Consider the following 13,801-nt stretch of genomic DNA (forward strand, 5'->3'; position numbering starts at 1 on the left):
TTTTTAACAAATGAGACTATAAGCTCCCTGAGGGCATGAGATTTCTATTTTAATTTTTCTTCTGCTCCTCACCATTGTACACCTAGAATTGTGCTTCACATCGAATGGTCATTTATCAAATATTTGTTGACTGGACAAATGAAGGAATGGGCATTATTAAATACATTGGGCGAGGAGTAGAAGCCGCCAGGCAACCCAACCTCACAAAGGCTCTGTGCCAGGCACCCAGCCTGTGCCCTCCCACTGCCCAGATGCCTAAGAGGAAGGTCAGGTCAGCCAAGGAGCGGCTCTAGAGGAGATCGGGGAGGCCGACGACTAAACTTGCTCCTGCAAGAGTGGAAATGAAAATGAAAAATCGGCAGCAGGAAAGATTAAGTCTTCAGATAAAAGTGTGAAACAAAAGGGAAGAGGAGAGCAAAGGGAAAACAGGCCAAAGGGCCAAACCAAGAAACTAGAGATCGACCTGCAGAAAATGGAAGAACTAAAAATAAGGAGAGTCCAGCCTTTGGTGAAGCAGGAGAGAAAGAAGCTAAGTGTGATTAATATCATGCACCATGTCTTATCAGTGGTTGCTACCTCCTCCTTTGTACAATCCAGAAGAATATTTTTATCAATCGTTTTGTACATGGAAGTTTTTTAGTAGAAACACTTTTAATAAAGAGTGTTTATCTCATTCCCTTTTTAAGTGTAAATGCTTTTTTTAAGAAGTGAAATCATTTGCTCATTTATTTTTTGGTACAACCAGAAAAAAATGAGATGTTGAATTATGTAAAGTTTTGATTATCTTGGGTGTCAGCTTAACATTCCATAGATTTTGGGGTGATCGCTTTTATGGCCTATAATACAAAGCATACTAAATGGTAATTTGGAGTCATAGTCATGCATTTTAATATGTCTTGCACACTTTAAATTAATTCTATTCTCATCTTGTTTTTAAGTAAAATTATTCCCTAAAGAAAACTACTCCTTGATCTTAGCTCTCCTTGTCAGAATTGTGTGTCCTCTGCCATATTGTTGGTCATAGCAGTTCAGTTTTTCTATTAACTGTTAAGGTGCTAGGAAAGATTATTAAAATTTCGGGCATGTAGTATATATGATATACTGTAGATTGGTGGGACTTATCATGTAAGAGCTTATCAATATTTAAAGATATTGTCACTTATCTTAAGGAAAATTTGTCTCCAAATTTTGAGCTAGGAAGTCACTGGAATAATTTTTTAAAAATCAAAACCACAGAGCTCTTTAGTTTTTCAGTACACAGATTAAGAATTGTATATAAATTGAAATGTCTATATACCAATCCTCAAAATAAACAAAAAAGTTCATTTATGAAAGAAAAGAAACAAACAAGATCCTTTCTATCTCAATTCAGCGCTTCTTAGGGTCCTATGCAACAGGAAAAATAGTCAAAAGTATGAATTGATGATGTCAGTTTACAGAAGTTAAAACATTGAGTGTTACATCTGTTCGTTTACTTATACAAGGGAGATAAGAATATCTACCTGTCTTAGGCAGTTAGGGATTTATGACAAACTATCATAGACTGGCTTAAACAACAAACATAAACTTCTCATAGTTCTGGAGGCTGGGAAGTCCAAGATCAAAGTACTGGAAGATCCAGCTCTTAGTAAATGCCATCACTTACATAAACTGAAACTCAACTCTCTCTCCCTTCAGAGTACCTTTAGACATTCAAAATATAGAAAACTCTTCAGAACTAAACAAATGGATATAGGTTCTTCAGATTAGTAGTTCCTCACAGACCCTCAAGGAATTATTCTCTTGTAAAAATCAGGTTAAATTTGGATTTTCATGAGTTGGCTTTTCTTAAAGCAGGGGACATCTGCACAGAAGCTGTGAGGAGAAATTGTTGTGATGTTCCTATCTAGTTCTTTCTGCTTATTAAGGGAGCATGCATGGACACCATTAAAAATATCTAAAAACGCATTTGTGGGCCAGTTAATTCCTTATTCCTTTACTTTTCACAATTTAGCATCACATAAGCCAGTAACTTAGGTTGGGGGATTAAGTTGTTTAAATGCAGTAAGTAGTCCAAGGAGATTCCAGTCAGTCAGCTTCCCTCAGCCAGACAACGAGACTGCATCTTCACCACATAGTCCCATGGGAAACTGCGGGGGGTGGAATCCAACACTTTTCTCAACAAATTCTGCAAAAATCTGAGAATCCTTGGGAACTCCTAACATCACTCTGGCTAAGGAGGTGAAAATCTAATTCAACACATCACTTTTTTTTTTTTTCTAGAAGTGAGGGAGAGAAAGTTATAGAAAAGTACTTCAGCAGGATGCTTTTGGGTAGAACAGGGATGCAAAAAGTAATCTACATTCATCCCAGTCCCTCCTCATTCCACCACTTCCACAGCAAAACTCTCATTTATCTGACATGCAGAATTCCCTGAAATTCCACCTTTTCCAGGACTCAAAAGGCATAAGGCACTGAGGCACACTCATGATGAAAAACAGTCCTGGAAACATGATATAGTACCCAGAAGTAATGCAAACTTGACAGCACTGGTACATGCATTTCCATTTTAGGTCAGAACAACAAGATGAAGTTCTAATAATGTTCCAATTCATTTTGACCTGAAATAGATTAGCAATTGGATTTTGAAAAATGTGTGTCACACTACATTGTTAAATCTCTGTAAATCAAGGCATGATGAACCAACCTGATGTTAACTGTGAATATTGCTTCCAGGCCTTGTTTCTTTAACAATGTAGAACTGTGCTTTATTTTCAATAGCTTTTCCAATATGCTTAATTGCATATTATAACTGAAAGCTCCTTGTAAAATTCTGAAGCCTTACCATTGTTATTTATCTACATTCAATTCTCACACAGAAAATCTTCCTATTTACTACCCTCAAATAAAACTTTAGTAATTGTCAGTTTCCCTAATATAAAGATCTTTACAAAGCCAAATAAACTCCTCTCTCTCCCCTTTCATTTATAGAGATTTTAATCTGATAATACAACTCAGCAGGTATCTACTTTAATAAGTACAGAATGTAAAACACAGAAACATTCATTGTTAGAATATTCCTAAATCCTTTGCTTAAATAGATCCTAATATTAAAAGCATTCTCAAAGGAAAAGGTGACACAATCTCATTATTACATTATTTTTTTGGCATTGAAAAAAAAGTTCCATGACCTACTTTATTAGCAGTTGTCCAAGTCAAGCTTATAATGATTTCTGGTCTTTGCCCTTGGGTGCTTTCCAAGGTATTTAGAGGAATATATCACCTTGACTGATATGTGATATAACTATTTAGTGCAGCTATGAAATTAACTGTTCACCCCTTAGCCTGGGGCTTAATGGGCTCTGGGCTTGATATCATGGGCATTATTTAATAACTCAATACTCAATCCCTTTGCTTTATGAAGTTCTTACACTTTAACAAATGCTGACCACTGGTTGTTTTGCTGAGAATCCCCTCCTTTAGCCTCACAAAGAACATTCTTCTTATTCATTCAACAATATTTGTTGAGTATCTACTGTGTGCCAGGTGCTAGGTGCTAAAATATGATGGTGAACCAAATAAACTCATTCCTGATGGAGCTTACAGTGAGAGCCTTTCCAGAAAACTGAGTAGCATTCATGCTCTTTTAAAGTTTCTAAATACACTCACTATTGCATTTAGCTAGATCTCATTTATCTGAAATTCTGGTCTGTTTTTTTAGTCATCTCAAATCTAATACAGTGTTAGATTTACATGAAAGTCTGAAGAAATCCAAATAATTGTTTGTTGGTGAAGATGTTGTATTATATGTGAAACCACATTTCTAGATCATGCTTTTCCCAGACAGTCAAAATATATGAGACAGCACTAAATTCTGTGTTAATACTGTAGTATTCTGGAGTCATCATCTTGTTCCATGACTGTGCCTCATTGTTTCTTATGAATTGGAGGTGGAAGGAAGGCGGGAAAGAATTAAGAAGTTAGCAACTTTGTTTTAAGGTATCACAAGCATTTTTTGCTATGTGTCCCCACAGTATTCAACACATAAATCTATATATTGCATATTATTTTCTATAACCTGCCTTTTTCTTTCCAATTTCCAATTCCTACCCTGTAATTTCTAAGTACACATAATTACTACTTCAGGTGTTAAATTCTACATTCACAAGTATCTACACCCCAGCCCTCCAAAACAAAAGACATCAGCTAGCTAAATACAATTACCACATTATAAAATGTGCAAATTTTAGCAATAATCATGGTCTAAGAATATTCCAACATAGACATTCTTCCTCAAGGAACTAAATTAAAAGACCTAATGGTGAAATCTAGCTTTGGCTTCAATAATTTTGACTTCAGGATGAATCTTTAATAAGTGACCAATCTCCGAATATTAGGAAACAGTAAATAGATATAACAAGAAAAATAAGTGTCACTAGGTGAATATTTACAGCCCTTCGTTGTCATTGTAGGGATTATTCTTTATCTTTCTGATTCTCAGCTCAACATTCATTTATTTAATCATTAGAGAAACACAATTTGAGCTCAGACTATCACGAGGAATTTTTCTAGGTGTTGAATATATTGTTGCAGGAAATAAAAATAGCTTCCTGCCCCCACGAAGGTTACTTTCTAATGGGAGAGGCAGATAAGTCACCTACTCAGTACCATAGGCAGGGATCCCTGTGGGGTGTTAATGTTGACAGGCAATGCTGACTTTGTCCTCGTTATGAACAGTGTACTACATTTAATACACAGTCTGAATATAGCACCTTTACCACTGCGGTCCACCAGTGGTCTCCAGGTAACATTTTATTGGCAATAATGCTCACATAAAAACCATTGAGATTCAGTGAATTCAGTAAATGGAAATAATAACAGAAGAACATGGTATCTAGTCTCATAAAAGTTACTTAAAGGAGACCAATTAATGACATCTTTGGAGGGCAATGTGACAGTGTTCTCATATGATACAGCCTTTACCAGTTGTCTACAGCAGGCACCCATTCCAACTGATTAGACTCTGTGCTGTACCAATTGTTAAATATTCAAATATCACCCTGGCAATGTTTGCCAAAATTTTAGTTAAACATGCCCTTTGACCTAACAATTCTAGTCATAGTATAACCTACAAATGTACTTGTACATGTAAGAAATAATCTACGTAAAAGGATATTCATTATAATGTTATTCAATATAGCAAGGGATTAGAAATGACCTAAACATCCACCAACGGAGGTCTGGTTAAATAAATCATAGGGTGAATTACTATGCAGTTTTTTAAAAGTATGAGACAACTCTGAGTGTTATGATATGAAAAACTGTTTTAAAAACATTGTTAAATGAAAAAAAAAGGTGAAAGTGGAGAATACTGTGCGGTGTGCTACTATTTGAGTACACATGCACACATATATATACACACACTTAGTTACAAGTGCATTGAATGTGTTTCTGAATATACAAAAACAGGTAACTGGGTTCCTGTGGGGAGACTAGGTGGCTAACTACTGGACAGCAGAAGAGAGGCTTACTTTTTACCTCAAGTCTCCTTGCTATTTTTTGAATTTTATACTATGTGCATGTGTAGCCTTCTTATACTACTTTTTGAAAGAAAAAAAAAAAAAACAAATAAATATAGTTCCCCTTATTTTCCAGAAAAAAAATTAACTTTATTGTAGACATTAAAATGAGGGACATAAAAATCAAACAATCTCAAGTAACTTCTACTCACAGAAAGTGTACGATGCATGCATATGCTGTGGGGTTTTTTCCTCCCTCTTTGTATTATAACTCTAATTAGATGTTTCTAACCTGTATATTTTACATTTTTCCATTATGTATAATTCAGAAGACTGATATGCAGTTCACATAAGTTAGGACCAGTTCCTGATTTTTTTCCTTTGGGCTTAATGTTGTTAAATAGGGTAGAAAGTTGCTTGCAAAGCCAACATACTCCATAATAAAAGCTGGTTCTTAGGAGCTCTGACTGAGTCAAGATCAGACTCATAATTCATGCTTTAGCATATCTCTTGTCAATTTCTATTCATATACATACAGAAAAAACTTAAACCTGTTGAATTTGACCTTTTAAGAAAATTCAGAATTTCTTTAGAAGGCACCATATTTGCAATGATTTAAAACAAACAAACAAACAAAAAACCTTAGTTCATTTATTTTAAAGGCAATGTCTTTAATTTTTACTTGACTTATTGTCAAGTACTGATGCATACTGACATAAGTACAAGTAGATTATTTTCAAAGACTGTCAGGGAAGATTTTTAAAGAAAAGTTTGCTTCTCCAGAAAAGTAATGAAACTTTGCATCAAGATAAATTTAACATTTAACATTTGCTGAAGATTTAAATCAATGTAGACATCACGAAACAAAACAAAACAAAAAATACAAGGAAAGATTCAGAAACATTGATCATGGCCAAAATACGCCCCAACACTGTTAAGAGGTTTACTTCAGTAATATCTGTGGTCATTGACTAGATCAATGAAACTCATTCTTTCAAGAGCATCCAATTATAGTTTACTGCAGAATGAGCATTCTAATAAATCAGCATGCTTTACATAGAATTAGACAAAGCCAACATGCAAATTAATAACACAGCACGAAAAATCTAGGATCAACTCCAGTACCAGAAAAATAGTCTCGTGATAAATTATCTCGTGATTCATAGGTGCAAACATTTCAAAGCCATGCCTTTCCTATACGGTTAGTAGTAGTAATAGAGTTTGATTACGTATTTAAGAGAAGAAATCAATATACCTCTGTCATATTTACACAATAAAAAATGGCATGTTCAGTGAGTGCAAACCAACATGAATTGAGGTACGGTACTATATTATTCAGAAAGTTAACAATAATATTTTTCACAACTACTTTGTGAAAATAGGCCTTCTTAATAGAATTCAACAGCTAAGATGAAATAGACTAAAACATGAGTATAGCAAGATAACTGTCAGAAACAAATCAAGTCAATTAAGATTGGCTTGAGAATTTTTTTCCCAAGAAGTATACACTGATTATGGGTAAAGAATATTTGGTTAACAGCTAAGTAAATACTAAAAATAACAAATGGCTTAGGAGTTTTGGGCTACTGGTAGTAAAAAAGGAAATTCAGATTTTGAACTAAATTTGCCCTAGAACAATATGGGCTCTCTTCCGAGATGCAATAACTGTTACAGTTCATTACAAAAATTTTTCATTAAAATTGAAATCTGATTTTCATCCAGTCAGACTGCTGAATGTAGACAGCCAATCCTGATCATTAACATTCCAAAGTGGACTGAAACACAATGTGCTGATGAATTTAATATCTGATGATTCACCACAAACAGTTCCCAAAGTGAAAAGCAGCTTCTAAAATTGCATATCTAGAAGCTCATGGCATCTCTGTTGTTCCTCTAGGATTTGAAGGCACTGGAATACTCATGGGAGCAGAAGGGTTTAGGCTTAAGGACTTGGACTGACAGATACATTCTTGATCCCCAAAAGTGGTCCGATAGGGCTGGGTCATGACTAGACTGTCTTAAATTTAGGAACTCTCCAGCATTAGACTGGAGAGTCAGAAATGCCAACTTACTGTCTTGGCTTTGCCCTGTATAAGCAGTGAGTTGGTATCAGCTATTAGGAAGTGGATAAAAAGAGAAAGCTTTCAAAAAGCAGTGCAGTAGAGTGGAAAGACAGTTAACTCTGTGGTGCAAAAAATCTGGGTTTGATTATAGTAACTATATCCCTAACTGACCTCAATATTCTCATCTGTAAAATGGAGATTTTAATTATACTCTTCCATAGTGTTTTAAGAATTTGATAAGAGTGTATGGAAAATATCTATGACAAAGCTCAAAAATAGATATTATTTAGGCAGGTCCACATGTTTTCTCATACTATAATTCAGAGGTACAGGGGAAATGTAGTTCCATTATTTTGTCTTAGTATTCTAACAGGAAGTATAAACAAAAACTAAATACATTTCAATTTGTTTTAAAAATTAGTGATTTCAAAATTTAAAACCACCGATTCTCATCTGTAGCTGTTCTTGAGCTATTACAAATGCCAGTGCTCTATCTCACTCTATACCAATTAAATCAGTATTTATAGGGATAGATCCCAGGCTTCTGTATTTTTTTTAGCTCCTCAGTTGAATGTGATATGTCACCACCAGGATGGAGAACCATCAATTTATACCATCTCTTCTGGGCACTTTTTACTCATTTTGGATTATTATGACTTACTTAAACACTCAAGATTTATTCCTTGAGGCTGGGCTGGGTGCCCCAAAGTGTGGATTCCACTAGCAAGATCAAAAGAGGGGTAGAAAAGCTGTTGGGTAGGCAACCAATGTTGTCTGCCGCATTTGCTAAAGAGATGATTTGCAATGTCCTCTAGTATCTAGAATTTTGTAATCATGAATTAAAGAGGGAATTAAAGTGTATCAATTTAATATTTGCAAAAGTTCATTCTCTACACACTATTTTAATATCAGCTATGGACATCTTGGCCAAAATCATGGCAGCTGGAGTCCACATGTCCATGTGCATTTGTGTATACTAGACAAACACATATAAGCACAATTTTTCACATTTCTTCTTTATTCTGCTCCCATATTTCCTCTAACAAAAGAGGCAGTGTGCTGTTTGTAGGTGCTGTAGTTGCTATACAGTAATACAGCATTCAGAACGGGAGTTAAAATTATAGGGCATCAGACTCTACTTGTTATTCTGTCAAGCATTAGGGAAGAATGTCAATTATTAAAAAACCTGAACAATCAATTAAAATTGATCCTGGTTTGCTCCCTATTGATTCTCTGGCTGAAACTTGGACTAGAGGGAGTGCCTCTAGAAGACAATAACTATAAAGTAGAGTTCCTTCTGTCCATATTCCTGGATTCTGTGGTATATTGAACTCCCTTTGCAAGTGGCAGGTACTTCAAGATGCAGATCATTTAAATGTGAAAAATTCTTATGTGGAAAAAATGCAAGAAAAGATGTTTTCTGTAAGCCAATATTCCACAATAGCCCACTCTATTAGTAATCTATCACTATTATTCATATTATCAGAGAAAACTAGAGGTAGCATTACTAGTTGAGAAAGGTATAAATTGATAGTTTATATTTGACTAGATTAATGTATAACTGACATACAGATTATTATCTGTAAACAGCCCATTGCTGCTGCCAGTTTAGCCTCTTACCCTCTGGCTTCTTTTTCTCTGGCTTCTTTTAGGCTTAGCTCCTACATCTCTGACAGCCAAATTCCACAAGGATCACTTTCAGCTATTCGCCTTAACGTCCACATTCTCTACTGCACTACTCTGACTCTCCCTGGGTTAGTTAGTTTCTGCAGACTATTTATTGCAGGCCCTACCTATAGCCACCACCTTTCACCTCTCCTTATAAAAGCTACTTAACATCTTACTGATAGCTCAGCTTTCATTCAAATGGAAGGCATCAGTGTGATTATAGTGAAGAATGCTTTAAATCCAGTGATTCTCAAAGTGTGGTCTTTGGACCAGCATTATCAGCATTTCTGGGAATTTGGTAGAAATAAAAATTCTTGTGCTCCACCTTAGACCTACTGACTCAGAAACACTGAGATCTTTCTGGCAGTGGCCACCCCTTTCCATTTGGGGGTAAGCATGGATGGCCAGGTGAGTACTGCTTTTGTCCTTAGAAGGGATATTGTTGGCAGTTCCCCAATGTCAGAACCACATGATAAGTTGGCTATAAATGCCACTCTGTAAACCTTTACCTAAAGTTGAAGATCCATGGCAAATTGCACTCCTCTATCTCATGCTTCAAGGGACATTTTGAACTTTTTGATGCAGGTCTGTCTTTGTCTACTAGGTATCATTTGTCAGAGGATGGACAACAAGTGGTTGATGAGTAGGCCTTAGTGGAGAGCTCATACTGCATGATCTGCGGGTCTCTTTGTATAGGCAGATGGAGGGTTTGGGTTATTAGTGAACAGCAATGTCCAGAAAATTGTCTATATAACTTCTCTTGAAAATTGTGATGTGTAGAGCTGAAAAAGTTTGCCAAAGGATGAGAGACAGACTCAAACAAGACTGTCTGATAACTCAGTACTTCCTCAAATACAAGCTGTATCAACTATAACTAGCACTGAGCCTAAGAACAAGTAAAGTTGTGCTCTCTTCATCTGCGAACAAAGCATGGCGTTGGAATGCTGACAAAAGGAATCCAACCAGCCACATCTTCACACAGCAGCCTTTGGACCTGGTTAGGTTTCCCTAAACTTCTAAACACAAAATCAGAGAATTTGGTGACTAGAAGGAATCTTAGTAAATATAACACAAGTCCCTCATTTTATAGACTAGAAATTAAGGCACAGAGGTGTGACTCTTGCTGAGGTCATACAAGTAGATGGTGGAAAAGCTGAGATTAGAACCCAGGAATCCTCTTCTACTCAGTGGCCTTGCAGTACTCTGTGCTGAGCCATCTGAGACCTGCCAGGACTCAAATCTACTCATGCTGAGAGATGCTCTTATTAACTAATGACAACTGTTCTTGCCAGCCTATGTATGAAATTAAGACAAAAGTTATATCTCCTACATTTCCTGATTGATTTGATCATCTTGATAAGAATAAGGATGACAGACCAAACAATGAGCCAGTTGGTCTTTAGTAATTTCACTTTGGAGGAGGGTTTGCAGAAATTATCCAAAATGTGAACAAAGATTTATACTTTTTTAAATCGTAAAGAACATAATTAGATAACAGAGGAATGATTGCATAAATTTTTCAATTTACGTGTGAAATATTATGAAAGTATCAAAATTATATTATAAAGCAGTGGTCCCCAACCTTTTTTGGTACCATGGACCCTAGTGCTCCTATGAGAATCTAATGCCTGATGATCTGAGGTGGAGCTGAGGCAGTGATGCTAGCGCTGGGGAGCGGCTGCAAATACAGATGAAGCTTGGCTCACTAGCCCGCTGCTCACTTCCCCTGTGTGACCCAGTTCCTAACAGGCCATGGACCAGTACTGGTCCATGGAAGGGGGTTGGGGACCATTCCTTGTTACAAAGAATTTTATTATAAAATGGCTTAAATATGCTTAAGCATAATAACAACTGAAGAAAAGCAAGACCTAAAGGACTATATGTAATACATTTTTAACTATATTTTAAACTAGATAAATTTCTACTTTATATTATATTTAGAAAAATCCTGGAAGGAAACATATCGAAATATTAATAGTGTTTACCACAGTTGTTTAAGGAGAGTAAATTTTATTCTTTTCTTTTTACTACATGAATGCCTACTCCAGGCAAGACCGAATGTGAAGCTTTGTGTGTGTGGCAAAAGACAGTCTGGACAAGAAATGGGGAGGAGGACCAAAAAAATTGGGCTTCCTTAGAGGCTAAATTAACTGAATGTGAGAAATCGTGTTGGAACTAAAAAGAACTTGGAGACTTAGCAGCCTGATGTAGCCACCCATACAATGCAAGAGTTGCAAGTGAGAAGGATGCTAAAGGATGTAGTGGGGCAAAGTTGCCCTGAGACAGGTGGAATCATTAGGTGGAATAGGAAAGAGAAGAGTATGTGTATTACAGCCTGCCTCTATGTGAAAAAGGGAGAGGGGCTGTGTGTGTGTGTGAGAGAGAGAGAGATAAGGAAACAAGATTTTTCAGTTACAGAAAAAGAGATACATATATAAAATCAAAAGGATTAAGTAAAAAAAAATTTAAAAAAACAGCTGCAATTTTATATTTGGATTGGAAATATCAGTACACATTCATAATTTATTTCTCCTTCTTAAAAATATCTACTAAATAAAAAGATTTAGAACCAATGACAACCCAGTAGCAATGAGCACCACTAGGGCTCAGTTTATGACCTTTAAATATCATTTCCCACTAAAAAGGAACCAGGGCTGAGTCCAGGGCCCGAGTAGAAATTACAGAATGTATCTAGGATATCTGACAGCAACGATGCCGTCATGGTCTACTAGGAGTCACATCAAATGGATACAGCAATCAACTTGAAGTGATTCTTCCAGCTGACAATGTAAGTATCAAACCAATGTAAATATCAAAAAAGAATTATGAGTGCAATGCACTAAAAGCTGTAAGTTTATAATGCTACCAAAAAAATCGAGTTTCCTTTAAAGTTACCAGGACATCGAAACTTTGTTACACTCAAAACTGATGGGCAAAAAATCAAGTTATTTTACTGTACTTTCTCTACAAATTGATTTCAGATTAATTAAATAGTTGATGAACAAAGGTTCTCCTTTATAGAGGAAATGTAGCTAAAAAATGCAGAAGGAATGGTTAAATTAGAATATCACCATTTTGCAACCCCTAATGAAATAACTGATCCTGCAACCATCTTCGATGGCTAAAATCCATTAGATAAAAGGTTGATGGTTAACTTTATCATGGAGGTTTCAGACTGGCAACATTTGAATTTACCAATCGATCTTATCAGCCAGTAAAAGCAGGACAATCAGGTATTATGCGCCTCCTGCTGAGCTGCAATAGGAAATACGCATTTTATAAAGTATGCTTGAAAAAAATCAGAGTCCACATGTAATCAAGGGTCTAGCTCTCATCAACAATTCACAGTCAAGCGGGGAATAGAAAACAAGCTAAGCAACAGGAGAATTCAATCAGTCAAATATAAAATGTAGGTAATTCTATAGGAGAAACATCCCCAATTTCTTCAACAAATAAATAAGAGGGAGGGAGCTATTATAATTTAAAAGAAACGCCAGAGTCACATGACCAAAGGTAATGCATACACTTTATTTGGATCCTGATTCTAACTAACTCTAAAAAGACATTTTAGATACAATTTGATAATTGTGTTAATAAGAAATCTTTAAAATTATCTTCGTTGTGATAATGATTTGCGGTTTTGTTTTCAAAACCCCCTAAACTTAATAAATTGAGTTATGAGAGTGTACTTAAATTTACTTACCTAGAAAGGTCTTATCCTAAGGTTTCTTCATAGACTGGCACAGTACATTTGCACATTAAATGGATGGGATACACTGTAGAATGGTTGGGTATGGAGGAAGAAAGGCCCAGGGATCCCAGAGTCAGCAGATTGTTAAAATTACACTAGTGGTGAATCAGGTTAGGTATCCAGAAAGCCTTCCGTCTGGGTCTGTCCTGGGCCAACTGTTACTACAATTTTGATCTATTCACAAATATAGAGGCCTGGGATCTATTGAGTTTGACACTTTGACACTAAGAATTGGCACCTGAGGAACTGCTCCCTGCCAGAGGATTGTTAACATGCTTTTACAACTTTAGCAACTGTGAGAAATGGGCACAGACAGGAGGCAGGTGGAGAACAGCTCCCACTTCAGGGCCTGGCAGGACTTATTAACCTTGGCTACACATCAGAATCTCAGAGAGTACCTTTGAAAAGTGCCCATACTTGGGTCCCACCCCCAGAGATGATGTTTTCTTTTAAAATCCTCCCCCAAGTGATTCTAATGAGAAGGCAGAATTAAGAACCATGCAGAACGAAGACATGAGAATAAAAATATCAGCCAGTCGCCTTCAGACACCAAGGTTAAGAGCTCAGCTTTGGGACCAGACCACTTCAGCCTGAATCCCAGCTCTGTTGGGATTCAGTTATATAATCTTGGGCGTTATATAATCTCAATGCCTCAGCTGCTTCCTCTATAAAATGGGAATAAATAAATAAATACATAAAATTTTATTCTTTTTATGATTGTTGGGAAAATTAATTGATTTAAACATGGCCTAGCATAAAATAAGGGCAATTTTATACTTCACAGTAGCTTCTAAAAATGCCTTTGAGGTCTCTTTGGCATC

General features: G+C 36.1%; 1 pseudogene; it reads left to right on the forward strand.

Annotated features, from left to right (window-relative positions):
• Positions 1 to 251: 251 nt before the first annotated feature.
• Positions 252 to 563, forward strand: LOC111742098 (annotated as a pseudogene).
• The last annotated feature ends 13,238 nt before the right edge of the window (positions 564 to 13,801 follow it).

Source organism: Pteropus vampyrus, unplaced genomic scaffold (genome assembly GCF_000151845.1).
Source record: "Pteropus vampyrus isolate Shadow unplaced genomic scaffold, Pvam_2.0 Scaffold4, whole genome shotgun sequence".
Lineage (NCBI taxonomy): Eukaryota > Metazoa > Chordata > Mammalia > Chiroptera > Pteropodidae > Pteropus > Pteropus vampyrus.